This window comes from Triticum urartu, chromosome 4A (assembly GCF_056163025.1).
Source record: "Triticum urartu cultivar PI428250 chromosome 4A, HENAU_Tu73, whole genome shotgun sequence".
Lineage (NCBI taxonomy): Eukaryota > Viridiplantae > Streptophyta > Magnoliopsida > Poales > Poaceae > Triticum > Triticum urartu.
This window is the reverse complement of record NC_141876.1, coordinates 528,215,631-528,232,104: the sequence shown is the minus strand read 5'-3', so window position 1 is coordinate 528,232,104 and position 16,474 is coordinate 528,215,631.

Genomic DNA, 16,474 nt, shown 5'->3' with positions numbered 1-16,474 from the left:
GGCGCGGCCCCTCTTTCCCTCTCCCTCTCCCTCTCCTTCCTTCTTCTCCTAGTTGGACTAAGAAAGGGGGAACCTACTCCTACTAGGAGTAGGATTCCCCTCTTGGGGCGCGCCGTAGGGACCGGCCGGCCCTCGCCTCCTCTCCCCTTTATATACGGGGGAGGGGTGATACGCTTCCGTCGCATCTACTTTTCCAAACACTTTTGCCCTTGTTTTGGACTCGAACTTGCATGATTTGAATGGAACTAACCCGGACTGACGCTATTTTCAGCAGAATTGCCATGGTGTTATTTTTGTGCAGAAATAAAAGTTATCGGAATGACCTGAAAATCAACGGAGAATTATTTTTGAATATATAATAAATACTGGAAGGAAGATCCACGTCAGGGGGGCCTCCACCTGTCCACGAGGGTGGGGGGCGCGCCCTCCTGCCTCGTGGGCCCCCTGATGCTCCACCGACCTCAACCTGGACTCCATATATTCACTTTCGGGGAGGAAGAAACCAGGGAGAAGGATTCATCACGTTTTACGATACGGAGCAGTCACCAAGCCCTAAACTTTCTCGGGAGGGCTGATCTGGAGTCCGTTCGGGGCTCCGGAGAGGGGAATCCATCGCCATCATCATCATCAACCTTCCTCCATCACCAGTTTCATGATGCTCACCGCCGTGCGTGAGTAATTCCATCGTAGGCTTGCTGGACAGTGATGGGTTGGATGAGATTTATCATGTAATCGAGTTAGTTTTGTTAGGGTTTGATCCCTAGTATCCACTATGTTCTGAGATTGATGTTGATATGACTTTGATATGCTTAATGCTTGTCATTAGGGCCCGAGTGCCATGATTTCAGATCTGAACCTATTATGTTTTCATCAGTATATGAGAGTTCTTGATCCTATCTTGCAAGTCTATAGTCACCTATTATGTGTTATGATCCGTTAACCCCGAAGTGACAATAATCGGGATACTTACCGGTGATGACCGTAGTTTGAGGAGTTCATGTATTCACTATGTGTTAATGCTTTGTTCCGGTACTCTATTAAAAGGAGGCCTTAATATCCCTTAGTTTCCAAAATAGGACCCCGCTGCCACGGGAGGGTAGGACAAAAGATGACATGCAAGTTCTTTTCCATAAGCACGTATCACTATATTCGGAATACATGCCTACATTACATTGATGAACTGGAGCTAGTTCTGTGTCACCCTAGGTTATGACTGTTACATGATGAACCGCATCCGGCATAATTCTCCATCACCGATCCAATGCCTACGAGCTTTCCATATATTGTTCTTCGCGTATTTACTTTTCCGTTGCTATTGTTATCATCACTACAAAACACCAAAAATATTACTTTTGCCATCGTTACCTTTTACCACCGTTACCACTACTATCATATTACTTTGCTACTAAACACTTTGCTGCAGATATTAAGTTTCCAGGTGTGGTTGAATTGACAACTCAGCTGCCAATACTTGAGAATATTCTTTGAATCCCCTTGTGTCGAATCAATAAATTTGGGTTGAATACTCTACCCTCGAAAACTGTTGTGATCCCCTATACGTGTGGGTTATCAAGACTATTTTCTGGCGCCGTTGCCGGGGAGCATAACTCTATTCTTTGAGTTACTTGGGATTTATATCTGCTTATCATTATGAAGAATTTGAAAGATCCAAGAACCAAGATTTATCCCTCAACTATGAGGGGAGGTAAGGAACTGCCATCTAGCTCTGCACTTGATTCACCTTCTGTTTTGAGTAAGCTTGCGACACCTAAATCTGCTTCTACTATTAATTCTGATATGTCGCATGTTATTGATGATGCCACTTCTGCTATGCATGATACTTATGATGAAACTACTTCTATGCTTGATACTATTGTGCTACTTGGTGAATTTCTTGATGAACAACTTGCTAGGGCTAGAGAGAATGAAATTATTGAAATTGATAATATTGATGAAAGTGATGATGAAGATTCTCCCCCTAAATATGAACTGCCTGTTGTTCCTGAAGGTTATGTTATGGATGAAGAAACTGCTAGAGACTTTCTTGCTTGCAATGATAGGAGTGATCTTAAGAAATTATTAGCTAAGCTGAAACAAAAAACTCCGAATGCTAGAATGAAATATGATCCTGCTTATGCTACTTCACCTATCTTTGTTACTGATAAGGATTATGAATTCTCTGTCGACCCTGAGATAATTACTTTTGTTGAATCTGATCCTTTTTATGGCTATGAATCTGAAACTGTTGTGGCACATCTTACTAAATTAAATGATATAGCTACCCTGTTCACTAATGATGAGAAAACTCGCTATTATTATATCCTTAAATTATTTCTGTTCTCATTAAAGGGTGATGCTAAGACATGGTTTAATTCTCTTGATCCTGGTTGTGTGCGTAGTCCCCATGATATGATTTATTACTTCTCTTCTAAATATTTCCCCGCTCATAAGAAACAAGCTGCTCTAAGGGAAATATATAATTATGTGCAAATTGAAGAAGATAGTCTCCCACAAGCTTGGGAGAGGCTTCTCCAATTACTTAATGCTTTGCCTGATCATCCTCTTAAGAAAAATGAAATACTTGATATCTTTTATAATGGACTAACTGATGCTTCCAGAGACCACCTGGATAGTTGTGCTGGTTGTGTTTTCAGGGAAAGAACACCAGATGAAGCTGAAATTCTATTGAATAATATGTTGACTAATGAAAATAATTGGACACTTCCTGATCCAATTCCTGAACCAACTCCAAAGCCAACTCCAAAGAAAAGGGGTATTCCATTTCTCAGTCCTGAAGATATGCAAGAGGCAAAGAAATCTATGAAAGAAAAAGGTATTAAAGCTGAAGATGTTAAGAATTTACCTCCTATTGAAGAAATACATGGTCTTAATTTACCGCCTGTTGAAGAAATACATGGTTTTAGTCCATCACCAATTGAAGAAACTCATGGTCTTGATAACCCGACACAGGTAGTAAAGGTAAATTCTCTCTATAGATACGATAAAGCTGAAATCCCTCCTACTAAATTTGCTAGCCAATACTTAGATGAGTTTGATAACTTTATGGTTAAGCAAGAAGATTTTAATGCTTATGTTGGTAGACAATTGAAACATAATGCTTATATGATTGAACACTTGAGTGATTATATGGCTAATGTTAAAGGTGAACTAAAACTTATTAGTAAACATGCTTCTATGGTTACCACTCAAGTAGAACAAGTACTTAAAGCTCAGAATGATTTGCTCAATGAATTAAATAGTAAAATAATGATTTTGCTGTTAGAGTGGCTACTAGAACTGGTAAGATGACTCAGGAACCTTTGTATCCTGAAGGCCATCCTAAAAGAATTGAGCAAGATTCTTAGAGAAATAATATTGATGCACATAGTCCTACTACGAGGAAGAAAAAGAAAAATGACAGGACTTTGCATGACTCAGGAATTTAGCGAACCTGTTGTTGACACACCTGAGAATCCCAATGATATCTCTATTTCTGATGTTGAAACACAATCTGGTAATGAGCATGAACCTAGTGATAATGTTAATAATGATGTTCATGTTGATGCTCAACCTAGTAATGACAATAAAGTAGAGATTGAACCTACTATTGATCTTGATAACCCACAATCAAAGAATCAACGTTATGATAAGAGAGACTTTGTTGCTAGGAAGCACTGTAAGAAAAGAGAACCATGGGTTCAGAAACCCATGCCTTTTCCTCCTAAACCATCCAATAAAAAGGATGATGAGGATTTAGAGCGCTTTGCTGAAATGATGAGACCTATATTTTTCGTACGCGATTAACTAATATGCTCAAAATGAACCCTTATGCTAAGTATATGAAAGAAATTGTTACAAATAAAAGAAAGATACCGGAAGCTGAAATTTCCACCATGCTTGCTAATTATACTTTTAAGGGTGGAATACCAAAGAAACTTGGAGATCCAGGAGTACCAACTATACCATGCTCCATTAAAAGAAACTATGTTAAAACTGCTTCATGTGATCTTGGAGCCGGTGTTAGTGTTATGCCTCTCTTTTTATATCGTAGACTTGATTTGAATAAGTTGACACCTACTGAAATATCTTTGCAAATGGCTGATAAATCAACTGCTATACCTGTCAGTATTTGTGAGGATGTGCCTGTTGTGGTTGCAAACGTTTCTATTTTAGCGAACTTTATTATTCTTGATATTCCCAAGGACGATAGTACGTCTATTATTCTTGGAAGACCCTTTTTGAATACTGCAGGGGCTGTTATTGATTGCACCAAAGGCAATGTCACTTTTCATGTTAATGGCAATGAGCATACGGTAAACTTTCCGAGGAAACAACCTCAAGTTCATAGTATCAATTCTATTGGAAAATTTTCAACTATTACTATTGGAGGTTTTGAATTTTCTCTTCTTACTGTCAAGAAGAAATATGATATTCTTGTTGTTGGGGATGTGCATATCCCCGTTGAGGTAACCTAGTGTTATTCGAGAATTCTCCGGTTCCATGTTATTCAGAATGAGTTTATTAACAAGACCTGATCAACCTTGTTAGTGGATTCCTTTTGATGAGCATGAGATGGATGAATTTAGATAACACAACTCTCTGTACCCTCTTTTTACTTTCTGTTATTTATATTAAATAAAGCAAAAATAGTAATTTATGTCTGTTTTCTGATGCAATAAATAATATCCTGAAAATAAAAATTCTCCAAATGCGCTAAAAATTAAATATGATTTTTTCTAGAATATTTGAAAATATCTGGCACTGAAAACACAGCAGGGGAGCAAGCACCTGGCCATGAGGGTGGAGGGCGCGCCCTACCCCCCTAGGCGCACCCCCTGCCCCGTGAGCCCACGGTGATTCCCCTCCACTTATTCCAGCTACCACACATTCCTTCTTCCTCCCACAAACAGCACTAACCAGCTCAAACCCGAGTCCAAGCTCATCTTGCTGCCATTATAGATCTCCGTACTCAAAGCACCATTCACAAAACTGCTTTGGGGATTGTTCCTTGGTATGTGACTCCTCCAATGGTCCAATTAGTTTTTGTTCTAGTGCTTTATTCATTGCATATTTTTGCTGCTTAGGTGACCCTGTTCTTGAGCTTGCATGTCAAATTTATATGGTCAAAAGTAGTTTTGATGCATTATATAGTCTCTAGGCACTTGTGGGAGTAGTTGCTATCAATTTTGTTGAGTTTGGTTCACTTTTATTTTGAAGTTACTAAAATTTCAGAAATTTTTCAGAGGAAGAAATATGTTTAGGAAAATGTACCAAGGTGGTCCTTCAAGGAAGGAAGGACCCAGGCTCACAATACGTGATGTCGATGATGAACCACCAAGGGAAGCTAAAGTGCGGGCTTGTGAATGGCATTCAGAGGACTTTATGGATCGAGCAGGAATCAAGGAAGAATTTAACGCGTATGTGTGTAATACCGATCTTGAGAGCTTCGAGCCAGATAAGTGCCGCCAATACCACTATCTCACTGATTCCTTTGTGAGAAGGTTTGAATTTTCATCATCACGTATTTCTAAATTTGTCCAATTTGATCTTTACTAGTAAGCGTGCACGTGCAACGCACGTATAATAATAAAAGCAAATTTTCCCGGTCATTCTAATTAGGACACAATTATTTCAATAAAATGAACAAATGCAACAATGTAGCTCAAATCTAAATTTGAACTATATATAGCTTTGCAGATATTCTTTCCATATGCTACCATATCTCGTATCAAACATGCGCACACAGTGGACTTCTCAGCCATTATATACAACAACCCACAGATTGACAGTCAAATAACACACATAAACAATAACTTGGTCATCAACTATGGATCCATACACAACAAAATGTGAAAGTTAGACATTAAACATAACTCCATCCTTCACGGAAGCGAAAAACCATGTGTAATTAAATTTCATATATAATGGTTATTTCTCCTTATATCTTAAGCCTAATCATATCTTTGCTGATGGTATGCACCTTCAGCGTAAGCCACTAAATCAGAAACTGTCAAAGCATCAATAAATTTGGTTCACAATTAATCTCACAAAGACGCATCACCATGTATCTCAAGATATACATACAACTTGTGCTGCCATGACTTTGTGTAACCAAACAATAAGAAGTAACCATAACAATGTTTTGATACATTCAGTATAGAGCTAACATAATTGTGAAGCTCCCCATGACCTACAACCAAAAAATCACGTCAAGTCCTTGTATGGTAGAAAAATGCATGAACAAAAATAAGATGAAAATGAAAAAAGAAGAGCTGGAAGTAGCCTTGAACATGTTGAGACCTTGCACCTGCTGCACAAAGAAGAGAGGTAAATCTGAAAGAAAAAGTGTCAAACACATTAGACGATAAGAAAACAAGGAATAAATGTTTGTATATTTCACATATACTATAGTAGCCACAAACATTTTTATCGATCAGAAATTTAGTAGAATATTAAAGCCCAACAGAAAAAAGAAGTATTGAAGCACATACGTCCCAAGCTAATGCAATTGTGCACTGTACTACTCATCTAGATGCTAGCAGCGGCAAAAAGCACACACGCCATCAACATCCCAACCAGCAGAAGTGGCATCTCAGCAATTCATTCACACTCGACCATATGAAACAACTCACATGACTTTACAAGATAAAATCTATGAGATAGTCTGGAAGGCCCTATGTATAGTGCTGTTGGAGAAATCCTGCACCTCAAAAATGCCGTGTATTAAAAGTAAAAGGCATACGCTTGACACATGACCAGCGTAGTGGCAAGATCATCATCCCAAAGCTCCGACACAGGGTCCACGGTTAACTTTGCAACACAAAATATTTCGCTCTCAGACACCAACGAAATAATCCTTCCAGCCTCATTTGCATTTCTAGGCTCTCATGATCTCCCACACCAGGAGGACCTCCGTGAAGCTCTCATTCTGGAAGGTGAAGAGATACATTGCCAATTTATCCCCGTGGTTTATCATCAGAAAGAAAAACGTCAGTAAGAACAGTACTGAATAATATATGCATCATGCATCTTTGCTAGCTACCTCGACATCAACCTGACAGACAGACACAATTTCAAATGAGGCTACCGAAGCTAATATTCTGATTACCGAAATGATGGTTTTTTCTATGCACATGCCGTCATGTTGTGGTGTGAATTACAGAAAATGCTTGCTCCCAAGAAAATAAAGAATCTTAGTCAAAACAGGAAACTATTGCTGACATTTTTTAAAATTCAGAGGCACTCATGTAACCCTTAAGTAAATTGTTTTGTTTTCCCATTCTCTTTTTCAAATGCATCAAGACATTAAGCTTCAATGTTTTCTCAAGAGGAAAAAAGGAAGACTGCCCCAACCCATAACTAATAAAATGCTATATAGTTTCAGAAACCTAGTGAACAGATCCTGTGATGAGATTGGGATATACTAATATCCTGATCAGTAACACAACATGACTTTTTGAACAAACACGACCATATATCAGCAACATCCTGCGATCCAACACAAAAATATTCAGAAACAAAATCTCTAGGCAGTCGACAAGCAAGCATCTACAGTTCTTCACAAAGGATCTCAAATTCTCAATTGACCTTTGCACTGCAAGCAAACATGATTTCATAGCGAGGCATGATAAAAATCTATCGTGTTACTAAATCTGAGTTCTTGAATCTGTAGGAACAATAGCATTACAGATTTTCATGGTCAGATATAAAATACTCTTGCTAACAGGAAAGTCCGAGCTTTTCAATCAGGTTCCATGTCCAAAATGGTCTCAAAAGATGATTAGAATGCCCGTCAAACACTACTAAATAAGTGAGAAAATCAAGAACAATAGTACAACACCCATTCTATCATTTAATCCAAAACAAGCACATCCAAACAAGAATAATTATATTGCTAGCAAAAAAACTATCTGCCAGGTTTTTAACAGAATAATTTCTTCATCGGATCAGTCCCAGATGCAAGTAACTGCACTGTAGCACACTATTTTTTCACTTGATTTAACTTCAGGGATATAATTTTGGTGAGAAGTTCAACTTTTACAGATCATTTTACAATTTTTTTTATATAATTACAAATGAAGCTTCTTAATTATGCTCAATCGAACATGCTGAACTACCCAAAGTCCTCAACTAATGAAACGATATTGTTTCAGAAGCATTTCAAAATTTCTTCCTTAATCCACTAAGTATCCCAAGTGAACATGATGTCCCGTAAGAACGTTCCCTATTCAGAATGGCTGACACATGCCAAGTAATTCAGGAGACCGTAAGAAAGCAACTGAAATCAAGTGCAGAGAAAGATAACATTTGGATTGAAGGTCACTTACTTGCAAGATGTCTATACGACAGCACCAACGGAGAAGCACACCACGATTGCAAGGTGCTTGTTCCCAGCGGCGAGACTCTCCGGTGGCCGGGACTGGAAAAGCTGCGGATGGATGACGAGTGGGGGCGCGTGATGATGGGGAGAGGACGGCGATGTGGCCAGGCCGAGGTACTCATCATCTTCCTCAATGTGAATGCATGAGCGGACAGGCGGGGGCGCACAATGATGGGGTGAGGACGTCGGCATGCCAGAGGTACAATCTGTAGTTCTATGTACCATTTGTAGTGGTGCTGAAGCTTTCCTGGCAGATTTGACAAGTAACCTCACCACTCAGGTTGTGCATATGACTGATGAGAAAAAGAAGGCCATTCACAATGTTGAATGGATATATAGCCATCCATTATCAACCAACTAACAGGAAAACACGTGAATATAGTACTAACATTCGGCATTCAATGCTGCTCCCATGATTGCAGAATGGGCAGGAAATGACCGCGTCGAGCTAGTCCATCCGCTTCCTAAGGGGGTGGCTTACCAGACTTCTCCCCTTCCTTCAAAATCTACAAAGAGCGGCAGTTAGAATCTTTAGTTAGTTAGTATCTTCTAAAAAATACAGCAATTGTACACGCAAGGGTATCCATGTGCAGAGTAGTTCTAATTATTTTACTATAAGATAAAATGCACTAAGCTATCGCACACCATTCCTTGTAAAAACAACTAAAATTTGTAACCATGCAAGATAAACAGTGGTAGAAAAAGGGCCTATAGTCCCGGTTCGTAAGGGCCTTTAGTCCCGGTTCAGGAACCGGGACTAAAGTGTCGGTACTAATACCTCCACCCTTTAGTCCTGGTTCAATCCAGAACCGGGACTAAAGGCCCTCCACGTGGGCAGTGCGCAGAGCCCAGTCAGGAGACCCTTTGGTCCCGGTTGGTGGCACCAACCGGGACCAAAGGGTCTCCTGACTGGGCTCTACGCACTGCCCACGTGGAGACCCTTTGGTCCCGGTTGGTGGCACCAACCGGGACCAATAGGCATCCACGCGTCAGCACTTCTGTGGCTGGGGTTTTTGTTTTTTTTGAAAGGGGGGGGGTTGGGGGTTTTAGGGGGTTAATTTAGGTGTTTCATATATTGTGTTAGCTAGTTATAATTAATAGAGAGAAGTGTCCTCTGTTATGTCTGTGCTTGGTCGACGCTACGTACTATACATACGTATATAGAGAGGACTAGACACGCTAGCTAGCTAGTAAGCAAACGAAGGAAACAGAAGATCGTCATGAACATATATGCATATATACAAAGAGAAGTGATATCGACCACCTTTCCTTCTCCGAGAGATTGGTCGAACAACAAGTTCTCGTATATCTATCTGACACTACCGGCTACATATATACAGTAATTATCTCTTACAAATATAATCATACGGACTCAGGGTTAACATAGAATTCTCCGTCTTCAGGGATCACGTGGTCAAGAAAGAATGCCGCCAATTCCTCTTGAATTCCTCGCATGCGAGCTGGTGCTAGGAGTTCATCCCGCTTCCGAAACATCTAATTTAAAGAAGGGGGTCAATACATATATATATGAATGAATGAAACTCAACACAAATGATGGTAATAAAATAAAATTGTGAATGTTGTTATTTACATACTTCATATTGTTCGTCAGTGTAGCCCCGTTCACAGGTCGTGTGGCGGATGGACTCGCAAACATAGTAACCACAGAAATCATTCCCTTGTTGCTGCCACAACCACTTTACAAGAAATAGAGGTTAATCAAACTGATAAGCAAGAATGCCAAATGGTATTGATGAAACTAGCGCTTGAATGACTAGTAGATGCGCTTAAAATGCTACTATAGCTAGTACTTACTTTCGGGTGTCTAAATTGCAGCTCCTTCGGCAGTCCCGGAGCTTTTCTGGTGAATTTTCTCCAAACCCTGCCGGACAAAGAAAACAATTACTTGATATATCAGGAAATGAACAAAGTTGCTGATATGGTGGATAATGATCGATTTAACTTACTTCTCGAGTATTTGAGTCATGTCTGCATAGTCCTTGGGATCTTTTCGTCTTGAGTCTAAGACGGTTACTAGTCCCTGCTCAAGCTTAATATGTAAGAGAATATAGTGGAAACTGCACACGCATGCATAACTCATCAATTACATTACTATAACCTTGACTAATATATAAGGGAAACCGAATACGCACAAGACAGTAACACTCACTTGAGTTGTAAGGAAAGAGTATTATATCTTTGTTTTGATTTATTATCAACGATTCTAGCATGCTGGCCTCGGTTTCTGCGGCATGAAATTTAACCTGAGTTGCATCTATGAGATTTGTGTTAATGAACCCAATATCACCGACTTGTCTTTTCTTCAATTCGATGATCTTCAATCTGCATAATATAGTGAGGATGATTATAAATACATGCAATGAAAGAGCTAAGCTATATAGAGAAACTTAATGACAGAAGTAGTACTACTTACAGACAGTAGCAGGTGACAGTTGCTTTATCGAGGGCCAATTGATTGAAGAACTGATAGAACTCCTCAAATGGAACAGGCAACAGATCAATTCCAACGAGGTCATGCTCCGGTTTAACTCTCGCATACAAAGTACTCCTCCCCCCAGAGTCTCTGCAGATTTTCAAGTACCAATCATGCAATCTTCGCATCATCGTTGATAGAGATCTTTCATCTTTGACGAGAGGCTTCCCGTACTCGTATCTTTGTATCTGCACGTCCATGGGGTCATAATGTACCTCGTCGGGCAGGTAATCTGCAGGATTGCTATAACCGGGCACCATCCTCGGATCATTATCGACGTTGTGGCTAGGCACCTTGAGCGGGGGGCACGATTGCTTCGCTTGTTCGCCGAGCTGGGCAATTTGTTTCCCAGCTCGTCGTTGTTTCAGCCTTTGATCACTGACAGTACTTCCCGACCGCTCCGCTCCGGCAAATTCCTTTCCAATAATGCGGTCATAGTATCCTTTCGGCGAATCAGACTTCGGTGTTTTTGTCAGGGCAGCCAGAGTGCGCTTCACTTTCACCCGATCTACCTTCTCCTCCGGAGGTGGATGTTTCTTTGCTTTCACCCCTTCAAAGAATTTCTTCACTTCTTCTCGCGCGATCTCGGCGTTCTCCTCCTGGGTCCTCTCGTATGGTAACTTCTCTAGAGTCTTCAGAGAAGGACCGAATCTGTATGTCCTCCCGCCTCTAGTTGTACTGCTAGACGCCGACCGAGCAGACGTAGTGGTTGTCTTCTTTACTTGCTTAAGCGGCGGAGGAGAAGGACTACGACGCGCCGGAGCAGCTGGAGCGGCGGCAGGTCTCTTCCGCCCTTGCTGACGAGGCGGAGAAGGAGGAGGCGGGCTGCTCGGGCGCGTCGGCGCAGGCGGAGAAGGAGGCGGAGTGCCGCCGCGCGCCGGAGAAGGAGCCGGCCGAGGGCCCTGATCGTCACTCGCCGGAGGAGGAGGAGGCGGTGGAGGCGGAGTGCCCTGACTCACCGGAGGAGGAGGAGGAGGCGGTGGCGTCCAGTTCGGAAGGTTGATGAGGTCCTTCCGCCATAGGCATGGAGTCTTCAGAGCAGACCCCAGCCGAGTCTCCCCTTCACCGGTAGGGTGGTCAAGCTGGAGGTCCTCAAATCCCTCCGTTATCTCATCCACCATCACCCTAGCATATCCTTCTGGAATCGGCCGGCAGTGAAAAGTTGTGCCGGGTTCAGTAGGATAAACAGAGCCAACAGCCGCCTTGACCTTCAAATTCATCCATTTCGTCATAAGGTGGCAATTTTGAGACTCCGTGATAGCATCCATGGGATAGCTGGCAGGAGCCATCAAGGCATGCTCTAGCTGAAGCAGCTCGGTGGAAGCCACGCTGCTTCTGCGCTGAGATGGCGGGGTAGCTTCGGGGGAGGCTTCGACAGTACGTTTGCTGCGATTTGCTTCTCGTTCCTCTATCGCGTCCACCCTTGCTTGCAGCGCCTGCATTTGGGTCTGCTGCACTTTTTTCCTCCTCTCATGGGATTTGTAGCCGCCTGCGTCCGGAAACCCAACCTTCCATGGAACGGAGCCTGGCGTGCCTCGTGTCCGTCCAGGGTGCTCAGGATTCCCGAGGGCCATTGTGAGCTCGTCGTTCTCTCTGTCTGGAAAGAACGTCCCTTCCTGCGCTGCTTCGATATACTGCTTAAGCTTACTGACTAGTATGTCCATTTGATCGTTCGTCCAAATGCACTTCCCTGTTTCAGGGTCCAGGGTTCCGCCAGCCCCGAAGAACCAAGTCCGGCAACGGTTTGGCCAGTTATTTGTCTCTGGTTCGATCCCTTTATGAACCAGATCATTCTCACTCTTGGACCACTTAGGCCGGGCTACGAGGTAGCCACCTAACCCCGTGCGATGGTGAAGCTTCTTCTTCGTAGCATTTTGCTTGTTTGTCGCCGACATCTTCTTACTCTTTTCTGATGTCTTGTGGGCCACAAATGCGGGCCAGTGATCTCTGATCTTCTCATATCTGCCCTTGAATTCTGGTGTCTCATTTTTTTCGACAAACTTATTCAGCTCTTTCTTCCACCTCCTGAATAGTTCTGCCATCCTCTTCAGAGCAAAAGACTTGATTAATTTCTCTTTAACTGGGTTCTCTGGATTATCCTCAGGCGGTAGGGTGAAATTTGACTTCAGCTCAGTCCAAAGATCATTTTTCTGCATATCATTGACATAAGACACCTCAGGGTCTTCTGTAGCTGGCTTAAACCATTGCTGGATGCTTATCGGGATCTTGTCCCTAACCAGAACCCCGCACTGAGCAACAAATGCGCTCTTTGTCCGGAGGGGTTCAATAGGTTGGCCGTCGGGCGCGATTGCTATGATCTCAAACTTTTCATCCGAGCTCAACTTTTTCTTCGGGCCTCGTCTCTTTACCGAAGTTGTGCTCGATTCGGAGGGCTAGAAAAAAGAACAAAGACTTAATTAATATGTGTACATACCAAAACAATGAATGCATCAATCAGCTAGTCAGCATAGGCTTAACTAATATATATACCTGGCCGGACTCGGTTCGGTCACCGGAGCCGTCATCACGGTCTCCTTCTTGCACCGGCATTGGGTCACCGGAGCCGTCCTCATGTTCTTCTTCTTGCACCGGCATTAGGTCACCGTAGCCAGCTTGTTCACCCTGTCCTTCCAGACCATCGGTTTCGTTGAGAAACAACGAGATGGCATCACTTCCTTCTGCAATTATGTCCCTCAACAACGCTTCTTTTGTTGCTTCATCTAGGGCGGTGTCCATAGTTTCTACAAATATTTACAACATGGCAATTATTATTCAAACATGATAGATGGATATATTAGTGCCAAACGTAGAACTAGCTACCTAATCATAGTAAGCTATCGGGAGGGGGTATATATCGACAACGACGACACTACATCTATGTCCCTCGACGACCCTCGTTCCCGATAAAAAAAAGAGGAAGAAGAAGAAAAATAAGAGGAGAAGAAAGAATAGAGGAGAAGATCTCCTCTATTCTTTCTTCTCCTCTTTTTTTCTTCTTCCTCTTCTTTTTTTATCCTCTTCTTCCTCTCATGTTCGATAGGATCGCCGAGGGGTCGGGAGGTTGCGTAGTGTCTCAGGATTCAACAAAACCATGTCTTCATCATTAGGCGAAAGTAACATGTGCATGATGGTACGAAGCTCTTCAAAGTTGTTCTGGAACGGACTCCCAGATAGGATAATCCGCCTTTTGGTACAAAGTTCAGCAAGAGCCTTCCGAATATCGCTATTTGGAAGGCCTTTGCTGAATTGGTACCAAAAGGCGGATTATTCTATCCGGGACTCCATTCCAAAACAACTTTGCAGAACTTCGTACCAACATGCCCTGGTTACTTCCGGCTAATGATGAAGGCATGGATTTCTTCAATACTTTGACACTAGGAAACCTCTCTCGACCCCTCGGCGATCCTCGACCCCTCGAACCCTCGACGACCCTGGAACCCTCGACCCCTAGACGACCCTCTTCTTCCTCTCATTTTCGAGAGGATCGCCGAGGGGTCGGGAGGTTGCCTAGTGTCAAAGGATTCAACAAAACCATGTCTTCATCATTAGGCGAAAGTAACATGTGCATGATGGTACGAAGCTCTTCAAAGTTGTTCTGGAACGGAGTCCCAGATAGGATAATTCGCTTTTTGGTACAAAGTTCAGCAAGAGCCTTCCGAATATCGCTATTTGGAAGGCCTTTGCTGAATTCGTACCAAAAAGCGGATTATTCTATCCGGGACTCCATTCCAGAATAACTTTGCAGAACTTCGTACCAACATGCCCTGGTTACTTCCGGCTAATGATGAAGGCATGGATTTCTTCAATACTTTGACACGAGGAAACCTCTCTCTACTTCCGGCTAATAAGAAGAAGAAGAAGAAGAAGAAGAAGAAGAAAAGAAGAAAAAAAAGAGGAGAAGAAGAAAGGAATAGTGGAGAAGAAGAGAATTCTATTTTCTCTTCTTCTCCTCTTTTTTTTTCTTCTCCTCTTCTTTTTCTTCTTTTTTCTTCTTCTTATTTATTTCTCCTCTTCTTTTCGGTAGAGGAAACCCTAAATAGCAAGCAAGTATCGTGGGTGTGAGATACATGTGGCCTTCGGTGTCGGACACTACATCCACGTCCCACAAGTGACGTGGGGGTCGAAGCCCGCGCCACTTGTGGGATGTGGATGTAGTGTCCGACACCGACGGTACATGTATCTCACACCGACGATACTTTCTATTTAGGGTTTCTCCTCTACCGCTCGGCGACCCTCTCGACGACCCTCGTTCCCGATAAAATAAAGAGGAAGAAGAAGAAGAAAAAAGAAGAGAAGAAAGAATAGAGGAGAAGACTTCCTCTTCTTCCTCTCTTCTTCTTCCCCTTCTTCCTCGCCTCTCTCATGAATGTCCGGCGTTCTCGCCCCCCCCCACGTGTCGAATAAAAAAAAGAAGAAGAAAAATAGGAGAAGAAGAAAGGAATAGAGGAGAAAAGAGAAAATAGAATATATATATATATATATTCTATTTTTCTCTTCTTCTCCTCTATTCCTTTCTTCTTCTTCTCCTCTTCTTTTTCTTCTTTTTTCTTCTTCTTATTTATTTCTCCCCGTCTTCCTCTCCCCCCTCGGCGACCCTAGACCCCCTCTCGACCCCCTCTTCTTCTCCCTCTTCTAATTCATTTGTTCATATGAATATACAAACATTTTCATATTTACAATAATTAATATCACCAAAAAAATCTATGAACAGAAAAAAATCCTATATTCTTTCTTCTCCTTCATGTTTACTATTTTTTGCATATGAACAGAAAAAAATCTATGAAAAAAATCATATGAAAAAAATCCTATATTCTTTCATATTTACTATTTTTTGCATATATACATGAAAAAAAAGCATATAACAGAAAAAAGCATATAACAGAAAAAAAGCATATAACAGAAAAAAAGCATATAACAAAAAAAATATGCTAGCTAGGGCGCCGCGGCCGGACCAGAGGACGACGGCGACGGCGACGCGGGCGACGGCCACGGCAACGATGGGGGCGGGCGGGCGACGGCGACGGCGACGATGGGGGCGGGCGGGCGACGGCGACGGCGACGGCGGGGCGGCGCGCGGCGCGGGCGACGGCGACGATGGGCGCGGGCGACGGCGACGATGGGGGCGGGCGGCGTCGGGGCGGCACGCGGCGCGGGCGATGTGGGCGACGGTGACGGGGGCGGGCCGGGGCGGGCCGGGGCGGCACGCAGCGCGGGCGACGGCGACGATGGGGGCGGGCGGCGTCGGGGCAGGGACGAGGGCGGTGCGGGGCGGCGCAGGGACGAGGGCGACGGCGACGGGGGCGAGCCGGGGCGGCGCGCGGCGATGGCGACGATGGGCGCGGGCGACGGCGACGATGGGGGCGGGCGGCGTCGGGGCAACTGCAGGATGAGAATGAAAAAAATGCTAAGTGCTTCCTTATATAGAACAGGCTTTAGTCCCGATTCGTGGCAGCAACCGGGACCAAAGGAGGGCATTAGTCCCGGTTGGTGCCACGAACCGAGACCAAAGGTCAATTTTCGGCAGGCAAAAGGGCGGGAAGCGGTGACCTTTGGTCCCGGTTGGTGGCACCAACCGGGACTAAAGGGGGGCATTGGTCACG